Source organism: Pseudophryne corroboree, chromosome 4, assembly GCF_028390025.1.
Source record: "Pseudophryne corroboree isolate aPseCor3 chromosome 4, aPseCor3.hap2, whole genome shotgun sequence".
In the NCBI taxonomy this organism is placed as follows: Eukaryota; Metazoa; Chordata; class Amphibia; order Anura; family Myobatrachidae; genus Pseudophryne; species Pseudophryne corroboree.
Window position 1 is genome coordinate 214992227 of NC_086447.1, and position 15063 is coordinate 215007289.

Below are 15063 nucleotides of genomic sequence, written 5' to 3' on the forward strand. Positions count from 1 at the left end.
TATTGCACGTTGGATTAGAAATACAATTCAGCAAGTTCATATTACGGCTGGATTGCCGTTACCGACGTCGGTAAAGGCCCACTCCACTGGGAAGGTGGCTCATCCTGGGCGGCTGCCCAGGGGTTCTCGGCATTACAACTTTGCCGAGCAGCTACTTGGTCAGGGTCAAACACATTTGCTAAGTTCTACAAGTTTGACACCTTGGCCGATGAGGACCTAAAGTTTGGTCAATCGGTGCTGCAGGGTCATCCGCACTCTCCCGCCCGTACTGGAGCTTTGGTATAGACCCCATGGTCTTGATGTCGTCTACAGCATCCTCTAGGACGTATGAGAAAATAGGATTTTGATAACCTACCGGTCAATCCTTTTCTCCTAGTCCGTAGAGGATGCTGGGCACCCGTCCCAGTGCGTACTTTACCTGCAGTTTAGTCATTAGAGTTACACAAGTTGTGTTATCTTGGTTTCAGCATGTTGCTGCAATTAGTTCATGCCTGTTGGCGTGTGTTATGCTGAATGCCATGTGTGCGGCATGGTTGAGGGTGTGAGTTTGTAGATATCTCACCACTAGTTAAGTAATTCCTTTCCTCAAAATGTCAGTCTCCCTGGGCACAGTTCCTACAACTGAGGTCTGGAGGAGGGGCATAGGGGGAGGAGCCAGTTCACACCCAATGAAAAGTCTTTAGAGTGCCCATGTCTCCTGCGGATCCCGTCTATACCCCATGGTCTTGATGTCGTCCCCAGCATCCTCTACGGACCAGGAGAAAAGGATTTACCGGTAGGTTATCAAAATCCTATTATATGGAATACGAATCTCGTGAGAATTCGACAGCGGGATGATGACGTTCGGCCTCGTTTGGGTTAACCGAGCAAGGCGGGAAGATCCGAGGCTGCCTCGGACCTGTGTAAAACACGTGAAGTTCGGGGGGGTTCGGATCTCGACGAACCGAACCCGCTCATCTCTATATGAAACATAAATGCATTCTGTGCTTAGACTTGGGTCCCATCGCCATGATATCTCATTATGGTATGCAATTATTCCAAAATACGGAAAAATCCGATATCCAAAATACTTCTGGTTCCACCAAGCATTTTGGATAAGGGATACTCAACCTGTATTATATTTTTCAATTTACAGTATGCTACCAACTTTGCATCAGGCCTAATGGGTGCTATAATAAATGCACAGTCTTTTGTCTACCTCTTTATGGGTCAGTCCCGGCCTGGTGCAGCCAACGCATGGCTCAGATGACAGATTATTTGGTTTACCATGAATTGATCATTAGTAATAAGCACCGTTTTGGGTTGGTTAGTATCCATAGTACTGAAAATACAGTAAATAATTTGATATCTTTATATATTTTTATCTATCATTTCTGTCTGCACATTTCAAATATATAACTATTGAACATGTAATTGGGAACCTTTTTTTCTCCCTTTTAATCCCTTAGCGACTAATCTCTAATTAGCTATACAGTACACATTACCAACTATTACGGCAATGAAAAATTGCAAATATTCCCTCGCACCTCTATGAAGTGCTACTACTGGGACCTTGCGATTCATTTAATTGGCTTCTTCTATGAACTTAAAATAAAACAAATGAGAATGTTACAAACAGTATAATGCAGTAAGGTTTAAAATAAATGTATCCAGCTACGCACAGTCAATGGAGGTTATTCAGATCCCGAAGCACCTGCGACAGGATGTGCAAAGTATTGTCAGTACATCGCGCATACGCTGAACCCATTCTGCAAGTGCGACGTAGCGCGCGCAGTCCGGCATCAGACTGTCAGTGGGAAGGGGAGGGGGGCAACGGCCTTCGTTTCTCCAAGCAGAAGTGTGTCGCTGCCGTTAAGGGAGGAGGGAAGAGGCCAGATATATCCGAGGTGGCACAGAGATTTCCCGGCCTCTGCGATGGGTGGCTTGCTTGTCCCCATGGTTGCTGCAAACCGTCCAGTGGTGAGTGAGTAAGTGATCCGATACTGTGCCCTAGGATGCAGCTCGGATCACTACTGCAGCAGGAGGTTCTGCTTGTAATAGACGCCTCTTGCTGCATTTCTATACAGAGCTATCACTGCTGCATCCATGGAATCGGCCGGGATAGCAGCTCCAACTACATCTGAATCATGCCCAATATCTTCTGAGTCAAAATAAATGGGGTTCAAACCAGTAATAGAGGAAGGCTCAAGACTGTTGACCTGGGAATCTAAAACAGAACTGAGGGGGACATGTACGAAGCAGTGATAAAAGTGGTGAAGTGATCCAGTGGAGAAATTGCCCACGGCAACCAATCAGCATTGACGTAACATTTATAATTTGCATACTATAAAAGTATACAGAGCAGCTGATAGGTTGCCATGGGCACTTTCTCCGCTGACTCACTTCTCCACTTTTATCACTGCTTAGTACATGTTCCCCTAAATCATCTATACTAGGGTGGGCGACCAATTGTTGTATACTGTATCAAGAGATTAGATCAATGTAATCTACAGGATTGCATTTATTACCTTAAGGGACATTCTTACTTGTCACTTGTGCAGATATGCATAAACCGGCAGCAGCCAGACCAGAAAATTGCAGACAGTTTTACGAAGATTTTAATGAAAAGGTATCCTACCTTATATGACCTATGACACCTCTGTCATTAAAGTATAAAATAACTGAATAAAAACCCATATACAAGACATTTTAATAGTGTTTGATTTTGTAATGTTCAAGGCCACGGAGGACAGCCATGGGTTAAAAGCAAGTATTAGATGTGAAGAGTGTTTTGATATTTGGAGAACACATTTCAGCACAGTCCTATCAGACATAAATAAGAAAGGACAGCATCCTGGCTTCCACTGTGCAGATGACTCTTCTCTTCAGTCTGTGGATATCCTCGCTGGATACTCGTTCCGTCAGCTACATCTGCTTGCTTACTCACAATGCATATATAATCCAGCAGCAGACAGAGCTGCACACACGATCCTGATGTATAAACCATTAGGGGAAATAAGCAGTGAGCGCAGCCAGTTATGTCTTCAATGCTTCGCTATTTGGGAACTTCAAACAGCTTGTCGTTACTTTGTGGTTAGCACTCATTCTTTGCGAGACCAAACCCTCATTTTTCTGTGGAATAAATATGCACAGAGCAAAACAATAAATAATGTTAAATAATCCCCCAGATAGCGTAGAAGAAAGGGAACATAGAAAACTGTATAGGTAAGGGAATAAATATTATTCAGGCTCTAAAAAAATGAACAGGAGTGAGTCATGGATAAGCATTTATAAAGCATATTTCCAGTCTGACACGGCATTCCCAATTTCTAACTCCATCTTTCTTTTTCTCTTTTTATACACAGTCTTAGCTGTGATGGGAATAAATGTGAGCAAATGGCAGCTATTATTGCTAGAAAGCACAGCTTCTGTCACAGATTTGGAGAGGGGAGGCTCTGTGCGGCCCCCTCCTCTCTGGCAGGGCAGTAGACGCTGACTTTGAGCACATGAGCAGGTCTGTGTAAGCATGGGACCTGCACCATGATCTCGGTGATGTCTCTACTGGGCATGTGAAAATCTCTGGGAAAATGTCTGCAGCGCCATTTTGCCAGTTATTTCTACTTTTCTGCAGTTGGGCCTTTAGAAAAGGTAAGTATGGATGCAGGGTGTACAGTGTGGGGCCCCCTGGACCCAGGGGCTTGTGTGCATTGTACACCCTGCACCCATCACAAAGTCCCCAGTGAGTAAGAGAGTAAGGGGTACATTTACTAAGCAGTGATAAGAGTGGAGAAGTGAGCCAGTGGAGAAATTTCCCCATCAACCAATCAGCAGCTATGTATCATATTATAGTATGCAAATTATAGATGTTACTTCAGTGCTGATTGGTTGATGGGGCAACTTCTCCACAGGCTCACTTCTCCGCTCTTATCACTGCTTAGTAAATGTTCCCCTAATTCTCTTTTTGTCTTATTTGACTCCACCCATCCCTTGTCATGACCCTAATGGAACCAAACGTCCCTAAGTGGCAGTTTTTGTGAGCAGAATAATCATTGATTTAAAATCCTTTAAATTATTTAAAACTGTATCAATATAGCAATTAGGAACTACCTACTGTACGTCATAGAGTTGTACTGTACCTTACACACATTGACATAACACCCTTCTGTTACCCTGTCAGTGTGACTCATTGAGGGCGGGATGCATTGGCGTTTCTATCATGGGTGCAATGTGTGCGGTGCACAATGGCCCCTGGATCCGGGGGGGCCCACACCAGCACACATTGCACCCATGCTGTTTTAATACTCACCTTTCCAGAGTCGCTGTATACCTGAGGCAGTCGCAACAAAAATCACTTAAAAAATGTCCGGTGCGCATGCGCATTTGGTAATTAGTCTCGAGACCATGGCGGGCACCATGTTTCTGGACACCCCCCCCCCCCCCCCCCTGGCCACTCCGTCCCTATGCACTTACATCCCGGGGCCGAAGCAGGGAAATCATTTCAGAAGAGCTGTCCTTTGCGATACTAAATGCATATGATGTACATATGTGATTAGTATCATTGTGATGTTTGGTGGAATATCTTTTGCAGCATTAGTAAATATGGCCCTGAAGCACATAAGTGCAAAGGTGCAACAACTCAGATATTTTATTTCATAGATCTGACCCAAATAGACAAAATAAATGTAGTTGTTAATTAGACGGTACCGGGTGCTACACTTTGTAGATGTAATCCATGCATTTAATCTCTGAGAATGAGAATCAATACTATATATTTGTGTACAAAATGTACTATATATTTATTTATAAAATATACTATACCATAATAGAATTAGTGATGTGCACCGGACATTTTTCGGGTTTTGTGTTTTGGTTTTGAATTCGGTTCCGCGGCCGTGTTTTGTATTCGGACGCGTTTTGGCAAAACCTCCCTGAAAATATTTTGTCGGATTCGGGTGTGTTTTGGATTCGGGTGTTTTTTTTTACAAAAAACCTTTAAAAACAGCTTAAATCATAGAATTTGGGGGTCATTTTGATCCCACAGTATTATTAACCTTAATAACCATAATTTCCACTCATTTCCAGTCTATTCTGAACACCTCACACCTCACAATATTATTTTTAGTCCTAAAATTTGCACCGAGGTCGCTGAATGACTAAGCTAAGCGACCCAAGTGGCCGACACAAACACCTGGCCCATCTAGGAGTGGCACTGCAGTGTCAGACAGGATGGCACTTCAAAAATAGTCCCCAAACAGCACATAATGCAAAGAAAAAAAGAGGTGCAATGAGGTCGCTGTGTGGCTAAGCTAAGCGACCCAAGTGGCCGAAACAAACACCTGGCCCATCTAGGAGTGGCACTGCAGTGTCCGACAGGATGGCACTTCAAAAAATAGTCCCCAAACAGCACATGATGCAAAAAAAAAAAAAGAGGTGCACCAAGGTCGCTGGATGGATACTATACTTGACACAGAGGTAGGTAGAGCAGTGGACTACTGTACCGTACTGCTATATATTATATACTGATGGTCAGCAAAATTTTGCACTGTCCTCCTACTATATATATACTGCGCAAAACTTAAATGCACCACAGGTATGGATGGATAGTATACTTGATGACACAGAGGTAGGTAGAGCAGTGGACTACTGTACCGTACTGCTATATATTATATACTGGTGGTCAGCAAAATTATGCACTGTCCTCCTACTACTGTGCACAACAACTAAAATGCACCACAGGTATGGATGGATAGTATACTTGACGACACAGAGGTAGGTAGAGCAGTGGACTACTGTACCGTACTGATATAATACTGGTGGTCACTGGTCAGCAAAATTCTGCACTGTCCTCCTACTATATACTACAATGCAACACAGATATGGAGCGTTTTTCAGGCAGAGAACGTATAATACTGGTGGTCACTGGTCAGCAAAACTATGCACTGTCCTCCTACTATATAATACTGGTGGTCCTTAGTCCCCACAATAAAGCACACTGAGCACAGATATTTGCAGCACACTGAGCACAGATATGGAGTGTTTTTCAGGCAGAGAACGTAGATATTTTCAGCACACTGAGCACAGATATTTGCAAGCACACTGAGCACAGATATTTGCAGCACACTGAGCACAGATATTTGCAGCACACTGAACACAACTGAGAGAACGCTGCACGTCCTCTCCCTATCATCTCCAATGCACGAGTGAAAATGGCGACGACGCGCGGCTTCTTATATAGAATACGAATCTCGCGAGAATTAGAGATGAGCGGGTTCGGTTCCTCGGAATCCGAACCCCCCCGAACTTCAGCCTTTTTACACGGGTCCGAGGCAGACTCGGATCTTCCCGCCTTGCTCGGCTAACCCGAGCGCGCCCGAACGTCATCATCCCGCTGTCGGATTCTCGCGAGGCTCGGATTCTATCGCAAGACTCCGATTCTATATAAGGAGCCGCGCGTCGCCGCCATTTTCACACGTGCATTGAGATTGATAGGGAGAGGACGTGGCTGGCGTCCTCTCCGTCTAGATAGAGAGTGAGACACTTGATTTAGTAATTTAATTTTAGTAATTTTGGGGAGCATTAGGAGTACTCAGAGAGTGCAGAGTTTTGCTGATAGTTATACTAGTGACCACCAGTTTTATTTATTATTTAAAATCCGTTCTCTGCCTGAAAAAAAACGATACACAGTCACATACCATATCTGTGCTCAGCCTCAGTGTGCTGCATGATAATATCATCTATGTATATCTGACTGTGCTGAGTGCTCACTGCTCACACAGCTTAATTGTGGGGGAGACTGGGGACGGGGAGCAGTTATAGCAGGAGTACATAACAGTGCACACTTTTGCTGCCAGTGTGACTGACCAGTGACCACCAGTATATAAATACTGGCTGCTTTTGCATGTAGCCCACAAATGCTGGACAGCTTTGTTTTACACTGCAATTTAGATTTCAGTTTGGGAATGCCCCTCTCATATCTACATCTCTCTGCACATTTTACATCTGCCCCACCTGCAGTGCAGCATGGTTTATCCTGGTGCTTTGCTACTATTGTCTGCCTGAAAAAGTTAAACACTTGTGTGGTGTTTTTTTTTTTTATTCTATAAACGCATTCTGCTGACAGACAGTGTGCAGCAGGTCCGTCATTCATTATATTATAATATATACCTGCAGTAGTGATATATATATATTTTTTATATCATTATCATCCAGTCTATACTAGCAGACGCAGTACGGTAGTCCACGGCTGTAGCTACCTCTGTGTCGGCAGTGCTCGTCCATAATTGTATACCTACCTGTGGTGTTTTTTTTTTTTTTCTATCTTCTTCATACTAGTAGTTTAGGAGTCTGCTGCTGACAGTGTCCAGCAGGTCCGTCATTATATAATATATACCTGTCCTGCAGTAGTGATATATATATATATTTTTTATATCATTATCATCCAGTCTATACTAGCAGATGCAGTACGGTAGTCCACGGCTGTAGCTACCTCTGTGTCGGCAGTGCTCGTCCATAATTGTATACCTACCTGTGGTGGGTTTTTTTTTTTTCTATCTTCTTCATACTAGTAGTTTAGGAGTCTGCTGCTGACAATGTCCAGCAGGTCCGTCATTATATAATATATACCTGTCCTGCAGTAGTGATATATATATATTTTTTATATCATTATCATCCAGTCTATACTAGCAGACGCAGTACGGTAGTCCACGGCTGTAGCTACCTCTCTGTCGGCAGTGCTCGTCCATAATTGTATACCTACCTGTGGTGGGTTTTTTTTTTCTATCTTCTTCATACTAGTAGTTTAGGAGTCTGCTGCTGACAGTGTCCAGCAGGTCCGTCATTATATAATATATACCTGTCCTGCAGTAGTGATATATATATATTTTTTATATCATTATCATCCAGTCTATACTAGCAGACGCAGTACGGTAGTCCACGGCTGTAGCTACCTCTGTGTCGGCAGTCACTCGTCATCCATAAGTATACTAGTATCCATCCATCTCCATTGTTTACCTGAGGTGCCTTTTAGTTGTGCCTATTAAAATATGGAGAACAAAAATGTTGAGGTTCCAAAAATAGGGAAAGATCAAGATCGACTTCCACCTCGTGCTGAAGCTGCTGCCACTAGTCATGGCCGAGATGATGAAATGCCATCAACGTCGTCTGCCAAGGCCGATGCCCAATGTCATAGTACAGAGCATGTCAAATCCAAAACACCAAATATCAGTAAAAAAAGGACTCAAAAATCTAAAATAAAATCGTCGGAGGAGAAGCGTAAACTTGCCAATATGCCATTTACCACACGGAGTGGCAAGGAACGGCTGAGGCCCTGGCCTATGTTCATGGCTAGTGGTTCAGCTTCACATGAGGATGGAAGCCCTCAGCCTCTCGCTAGAAAAATGAAAAGACTTAAGCTGGCAAAAGCACAGCAAAGAACTGTGCGTTCTTCGAAATCACAAATCCACAAGGAGAGTCCAATTGTGTCGGTTGCGATGCCTGACCTTCCCAACACTGGACGTGAAGAGCATGCGCCTTCCACCATTTGCACGCCCCCTGCAAGTGCTGGAAGGAGCACCCGCTGTCCAGTTCCTGATAGTCAGATTGAAGATGTCAGTGTTGAAGTACACCAGGATGAGGAGGATATGGGTGTTGCTTGCGCTGGGGAGGAAATTGACCAGGAGGATTCTGATGGTGAGGTGGTTTGTTTAAGTCAGGCACCCGGGGAGACACCTGTTGTCCGTGGGAGGAATATGGCCATTGACATGCCTGGTGAAAATACCAAAAAAATCAGCTCTTCGGTGTGGAAGTATTTCACCAGAAATGCGGACAACATTTGTCAAGCCGTGTGTTGCCTTTGTCAAGCTGTAATAAGTAGGGGTAAGGATGTTAACCACCTCGGAACATCCTCCCTTATACGTCACCTGCAGCGCATTCATCATAAGTCAGTGACAAGTTCAAAAACTTTGGGCGACAGCGGAAGCAGTCCACTGACCAGTAAATCCCTTCCTCTTGTAACCAAGCTCACGCAAACCACCCCACCAACTCCCTCAGTGTCAATTTCCTCCTTCCCCAGGAATGCCAATAGTCCTGCAGGCCATGTCACTGGCAATTCTGACGAGTCCTCTCCTGCCTGGGATTCCTCCGATGCATCCTTGCGTATAACGCCTACTGCTGCTGGCGCTGCTGTTGTTGCTGCTGGGAGTCGATGGTCATCCCAGAGGGGAAGTCGTAAGACCACTTTTACTACTTCCACCAAGCAATTGACTGTCCAACAGTCCTTTGCGAGGAAGATGAAATATCACAGCAGTCATCCTGCTGCAAAGCGGATAACTGAGGCCTTGGCATCCTGGGCGGTGAGAAACGTGGTTCCGGTATCCATCATTACTGCAGAGCCAACTATAGACTTGTTTGAGGTACTGTGTCCCCGGTACCAAATACCATCTAGGTTCCATTTCTCTAGGCAGGCGATACCGAAAATGTACACAGACCTCAGAAAAAGACTCACCAGTGTCCTAAAAAATGCAGTTGTACCCAATGTCCACTTAACCACGGACATGTGGACAAGTGAAGCAGGGCAAACTCAGGACTATATGACTGTGACAGCCCACTGGGTAGATGTATGGACTCCCGCCGCAAGAACAGCAGCGGCGGCACCAGTAGCAGCATCTCGCAAACGCCAACTCTTTCCTAGGCAGGCTACGCTTTGTATCACCGCTTTCCAGAATACGCACAAAGCTAAAAACCTCTTACGGCAACTGAGGAAGATCATCGCAGAATGGCTTACCCCAATTGGACTCTCCTGTGGATTTGTGGCATCGGACAACGCCAGCAATATTGTGTGTGCATTAAATATGGGCAAATTCCAGCACGTCCCATGTTTTGCACATACCTTGAATTTGGTGGTGCAGAATTATTTAAAAAACGACAGGGGCGTGCAAGAGATGCTGTCGGTGGCCAGAAGAATTGCGGGACACTTTCGGCGTACAGGCACCACGTACAGAAGACTGGAGCAACACCAAAAACGCCTGAACCTGCCCTGCCATCATCTGAAGCAAGAAGTGGTAACGAGGTGGAATTCAACCCTCTATATGCTTCAGAGGTTAGAGGAGCAGCAAAAGGCCATTCAAGCCTATACAACTGAGCACGATATAGGAGGTGGAATGCACCTGTCTCAAGCGCAGTGGAAAATGATTTCAACGTTGTGCAAGGTTCTGCAACCTTTTGAACTTGCCACATGTGAAGTCAGTTCAGACACTGCCAGCCCGAGTCAGGTCATTCCCCTCATCAGGCTTTTGCAGAAGAAGCTGGAGACATTGAAGGAGGAGCTAACACAGAGCGATTCCGCTAGGCATGTGGGACTTGTGGATGGAGCCCTTAATTCGCTTAACAAGGATTCACGGGTGGTCAATCTGTTGAAATCAGAGCACTACATTTTGGCCACCGTGCTCGATCCTAGATTTAAAACCTACCTTGGATCTCTCTTTCCGGCAGACACAAGTCTGCAGGGGTTCAAAGAACTGCTGGTGAGAAAATTGTCAAGTCAAGCGGAACGCGACCTGTCAACATCTCCTCCTTCACATTCTCCCGCAACTGGGGGTGCGAGGAAAAGGCTCAGAATTCCGAGCCCACCCGCTGGTGGTGATGCAGGGCAGTCTGGAGCGACTGCTGATGCTGACATCTGGTCCGGACTGAAGGACCTGCCAACGATTACGGACATGTCGTCTACTGTCACTGCATATGATTCTCTCCCCATTGAAAGAATGGTGGAGGATTATATGAGTGACCGCATCCAAGTAGGCACGTCAGACAGTCCGTACGTATACTGGCAGGAAAAAGAGGCAATTTGGAGGCCCTTGCCCAAACTGGCTTTATTCTACCTAAGTTGCCCTCCCACAAGTGTGTACTCCGAAAGAGTGTTTAGTGCCGCCGCTCACCTTGTCAGCAATCGGCGTACGAGGTTACTTCCAGAAAATGTGGAGAAGATGATGTTCATTAAAATGAATTATAATCAATTCCTCCATGGAGACATTCACCAGCAGCAATTGCCTCCACAAAGTACACAGGGAGCTGTGATGGTGGATTCCAGTGGGGACGAATTGATAATCTGTGAGGAGGGGGATGTACACGGTGATGAATCGGAGGATGATGATGAGGTGGACATCTTGCCTCTGTAGTTTGTGCAAGGAGAGATTAATTGCTTCTTTTTTGGTGGGGGTCCAAACCAACCCGTCATTTCAGTCACAGTCGTGTGGCAGACCCTGTCACTGAAATGATGGGTTGGTTAAAGTGTGCATGTCCTGTTTATACAACATAAGGGTGGGTGGGAGGGCCCAAGGACAATTCCATCTTGCACCTCTTTTTTCTTTCATTTTTCTTTGCGTCATGTGCTGTTTGGGGAGTGTTTTTTGGAAGGGCCAGCCTGCGTGACACTGCAGTGCCACTCCTAGATGGGCCAGGTGTTTGTGTCGGCCACTAGGGTCGCTTAGCTTACTCACACAGCTACCTCATTGTGCCTCTTTTTTTCTTTGCGTCATGTGCTGTTTGGGGAGTATTTTTTGGAAGGGCCATCCTGCCTGACACTGCAGTGCCACTCCTAGATGGGCCAGGTGTTTGTGTCGGCCACTTGGGTCTCTGAGCTTAGTCATACAGCTACCTCATTGCGCCTCTTTTTATCTTTGCGTCATGTGCTGTTTGGGGAGTGTTTTTTTGAAGGGCCATCCTGCGTGACACTGCAGTGCCACTCCTAGATGGGCCAGGTGTTTGTGTCGGCCACTAGGGTCGCTTAGCTTACTCACACAGCTACCTCATTGCGCCTCTTTTTTTCTTTGCGTCATGTGCTGTTTGGGGAGTATTTTTTGGAAGGGCCATCCTGCCTGACACTGCAGTGCCACTCCTAGATGGGCCAGGTGTTTGTGTCGGCCACTTGGGTCGCTGAGCTTAGTCACACAGCTACCTCATTGCGCCTCTTTTTTTCTTTGCGTCATGTGCTGTTTGGGGAGTGTTTTTTTGAAGGGCCATCCTGCGTGACACTGCAGTGACACTCCTAGATGGGCCAGGTGTTTGTGTCGGCCACTAGGGTCGCTTAGCTTACTCACACAGCTACCTCATTGCGCCTCTTTTTTTCTTTGCGTCATGTGCTGTTTGGGGAGTGTTTTTTGGAAGGGCCAGCCTGCGTGACACTGCAGTGCCACTCCTAGATGGGCCAGGTGTTTGTGTCGGCCACTAGGGTCGCTTAGCTTACTCACACAGCTACCTCATTGCGCCTCTTTTTTTCTTTGCGTCATGTGCTGTTTGGGGAGTATTTTTTGGAAGGGCCATCCTGCCTGACACTGCAGTGCCACTCCTAGATGGGCCAGGTGTTTGTGTCGGCCATTTGGGTCGCTGAGCTTAGTCACACAGCTACCTCATTGCGCCTCTTTTTTTCTTTGCATCATGTGCTGTTTGGGGAGTGTTTTTTTGAAGGGCCATCCTGCGTGACACTGCAGTGCCACTCCTAGATGGGCCAGGTGTTTGTGTCGGCCACTAGGGTCGCTTAGCTTACTCACACAGCTACCTCATTGCGCCTCTTTTTTTCTTTGCGTCATGTGCTGTTTGGGGAGTGTTTTTTGGAAGGGCCATCCTGCCTGACACTGCAGTGCCACTCCTAGATGGGCCAGGTGTTTGTGTCGGCCACTAGGGTCGCTGAGCTTAGTCACACAGCTACCTCATTGCGCCTCTTTTTTTTCTTCTTTGCGTCATGTGCTGTTTGGGGAGTATTTTTTGGAAGGGCCATCCTGCCTGACACTGCAGTGCCACTCCTAGATGGGCCAGGTGTTTGTGTCGGCCACTTGGGTCGCTGAGCTTAGTCACACAGCTACCTCATTGCGCCTCTTTTTTTCTTTGCATCATGTGCTGTTTGGGGAGTGTTTTTTGGAAGGGCCATCCTGCGTGACACTGCAGTGCCACTCCTAGATGGGCCAGGTGTTTGTGTCGGCCACTTGGGTTGCTGAGCTTAGTCATCCAGCGACCTCGGTGCAAATTTTAGGACTAAACATAATATTGTGAGGTGTGAGGTGTTCAGAATAGACTGAAAATGAATGGAAATTATGGTTATTGAGGTTAATAATACTTTGGGATCAAAATGACCCCCAAATTCTATGATTTAAGCTGTTTTTTATGGTTTTTTGAAAAAAACACCCGAATCCAAAACACACCCGAATCCGACAAAAAAAATTCGGTGAGGTTTTGCCAAAACGCGTTCGAACCCAAAACACGGCCGCGGAACCGAACCCAAAACCAACACACAAAACCCGAAAAATTTCCGGTGCACATCTCTAGCGAGAATACGACAGCGGGATGATGACTTCCGGGCGCGCTCGGGTTAACCGAGCAAGGCGGGAGGATCTGAGTCTGCCTCGGACCCGTGTAAAATGGGTGAAGTTCGGGGGGGTTCGGATTCCGAGGAACCGAACCCTCTCATCTCTAAATAGAATATGTATAAAGAAACATGTTAAAGAATCAAATTAAGAAAAATCACAAGGCATGGCTAAATCTCTGAGTCTATGGCATGCAAAACTGTGCCATACATGGCGGGATATAGCAAAGCTGTATGTGGACACATCTCTATATTTATTTACAAAATGATAATACATTACATACTGTACTTTCCGTATTTGTGTTATATGAATTATTTCTTATTTCACTATTTATGTACCAAGTATATTGCAATGATGGCAACACACTCACACACATATATACACAAACACATCATATTATAGTATATTCATAATTTTCTTATAAAATAAAAGACAAATTTGAATTAAGATGCGCTTTTCCTTTCCCATTATTAATCCATCCAAAAATATTGGTGTGGCTGACATTCTGAGTCTTTGAGATAGTGAGAATGCTGAGTAATGTGGCTCAGACTGGCAGATGGGGCTGCACGCTGTGCTATATTCCAGTTTACCACCTGCTGCGGCTCTGCAAACACTTTTTGGCTGTTTTTTACACTTGATAGATTGGGACAGAGAGTCTGCTACAGATATGAGATTGTCTAATCATACAGTATCACTGACTTAATGTGTTAATGGAATCAATGAATACTTTTAAAATGAAACACATTTAAAATCACTGAGGCTTCTATGATGTAATTGAAAATTAGGTCATAGAAGGCATACAGTATGTCAATTATTTGTGATATAGAGCCAATATAATTAGTGTATTTCTTATATACCTACTCCAGAATTTTCAGGAATTCTGCCAGATTCCCAGGAAAGCAACATTTGGGATGCAGGGATCAGGTTCTTGTGCTCAAGCTTTAAGTGCATACATAAAAAGGAGATGTGGTCACACATCATGCCCCCATTTCATGTCTCGCAGGGTATACAGGTATACAGTACATCCCTTCCCCGGCTACTGGGCTGCCCTCTGCCTTGTTCCCATAAAAGGGGAAAGCATTCTCTCTCGACCTTTCCTTCCTGCGAGATACCGCTGCCCACCCACATACTGTACATACAGTCACACACATTCATACGTATTATCACATTGCCAATACACATACATACAGTGAAACACATATAGTTACACACATTTAGAGATGAGCAGGTTCGGATGTAACGCCAAAATTAACGCCAGTTCGGTTTTATCCGGATTTTTCTTATTGGCTATCCAAAACACTTGACGTCTGTGAGCCAATAATATGCCATTTTGAGAACCGAGTAAATCCGAGTAAAACCGAGTAAAACCGAACCCGCTCATCTCTACACACATTCATACATACTGTCACACAACAATGCATACATACATACTGTCACACACACATAGTCATACACATACATATAGTACATACTGTCACATATGCAGTTGCACATACTGTATACATAATGTACAGGAAATGGAGCTCTCAGTATACAGTAGCATTTCACTATGCCAGATCAGATCTTCCTTATATAAAGGATGTTGACTTCTTGGTCACATTACAGGACAAGAGACCATTCACCAATCAGGTGCTGAATGTGGATAAGTGCTTTTCAAAATGATTCTTTTATTTTCCACTTCCGAGCCATTTGTTTTTTTTTTAAACCCTGCTTGAACAAAATCAAAATGTAT

The 15063-nt window shown here is 45.1% G+C and overlaps 1 long non-coding RNA gene across 1 annotated transcript in view; it reads right to left on the minus strand.

The window, feature by feature from the left end:
* Positions 1-2655: 2655 nt before the first annotated feature.
* Positions 2656-15063, minus strand: part of LOC134911275 (uncharacterized) — a 131510-nt gene continuing 119102 nt past the window's right edge. Inside the window, exon 4 of the long non-coding RNA XR_010176438.1 lies at positions 2656-3111. This is a non-coding gene — a long non-coding RNA (uncharacterized LOC134911275). The remainder of the gene's footprint in view (positions 3112-15063) is intronic.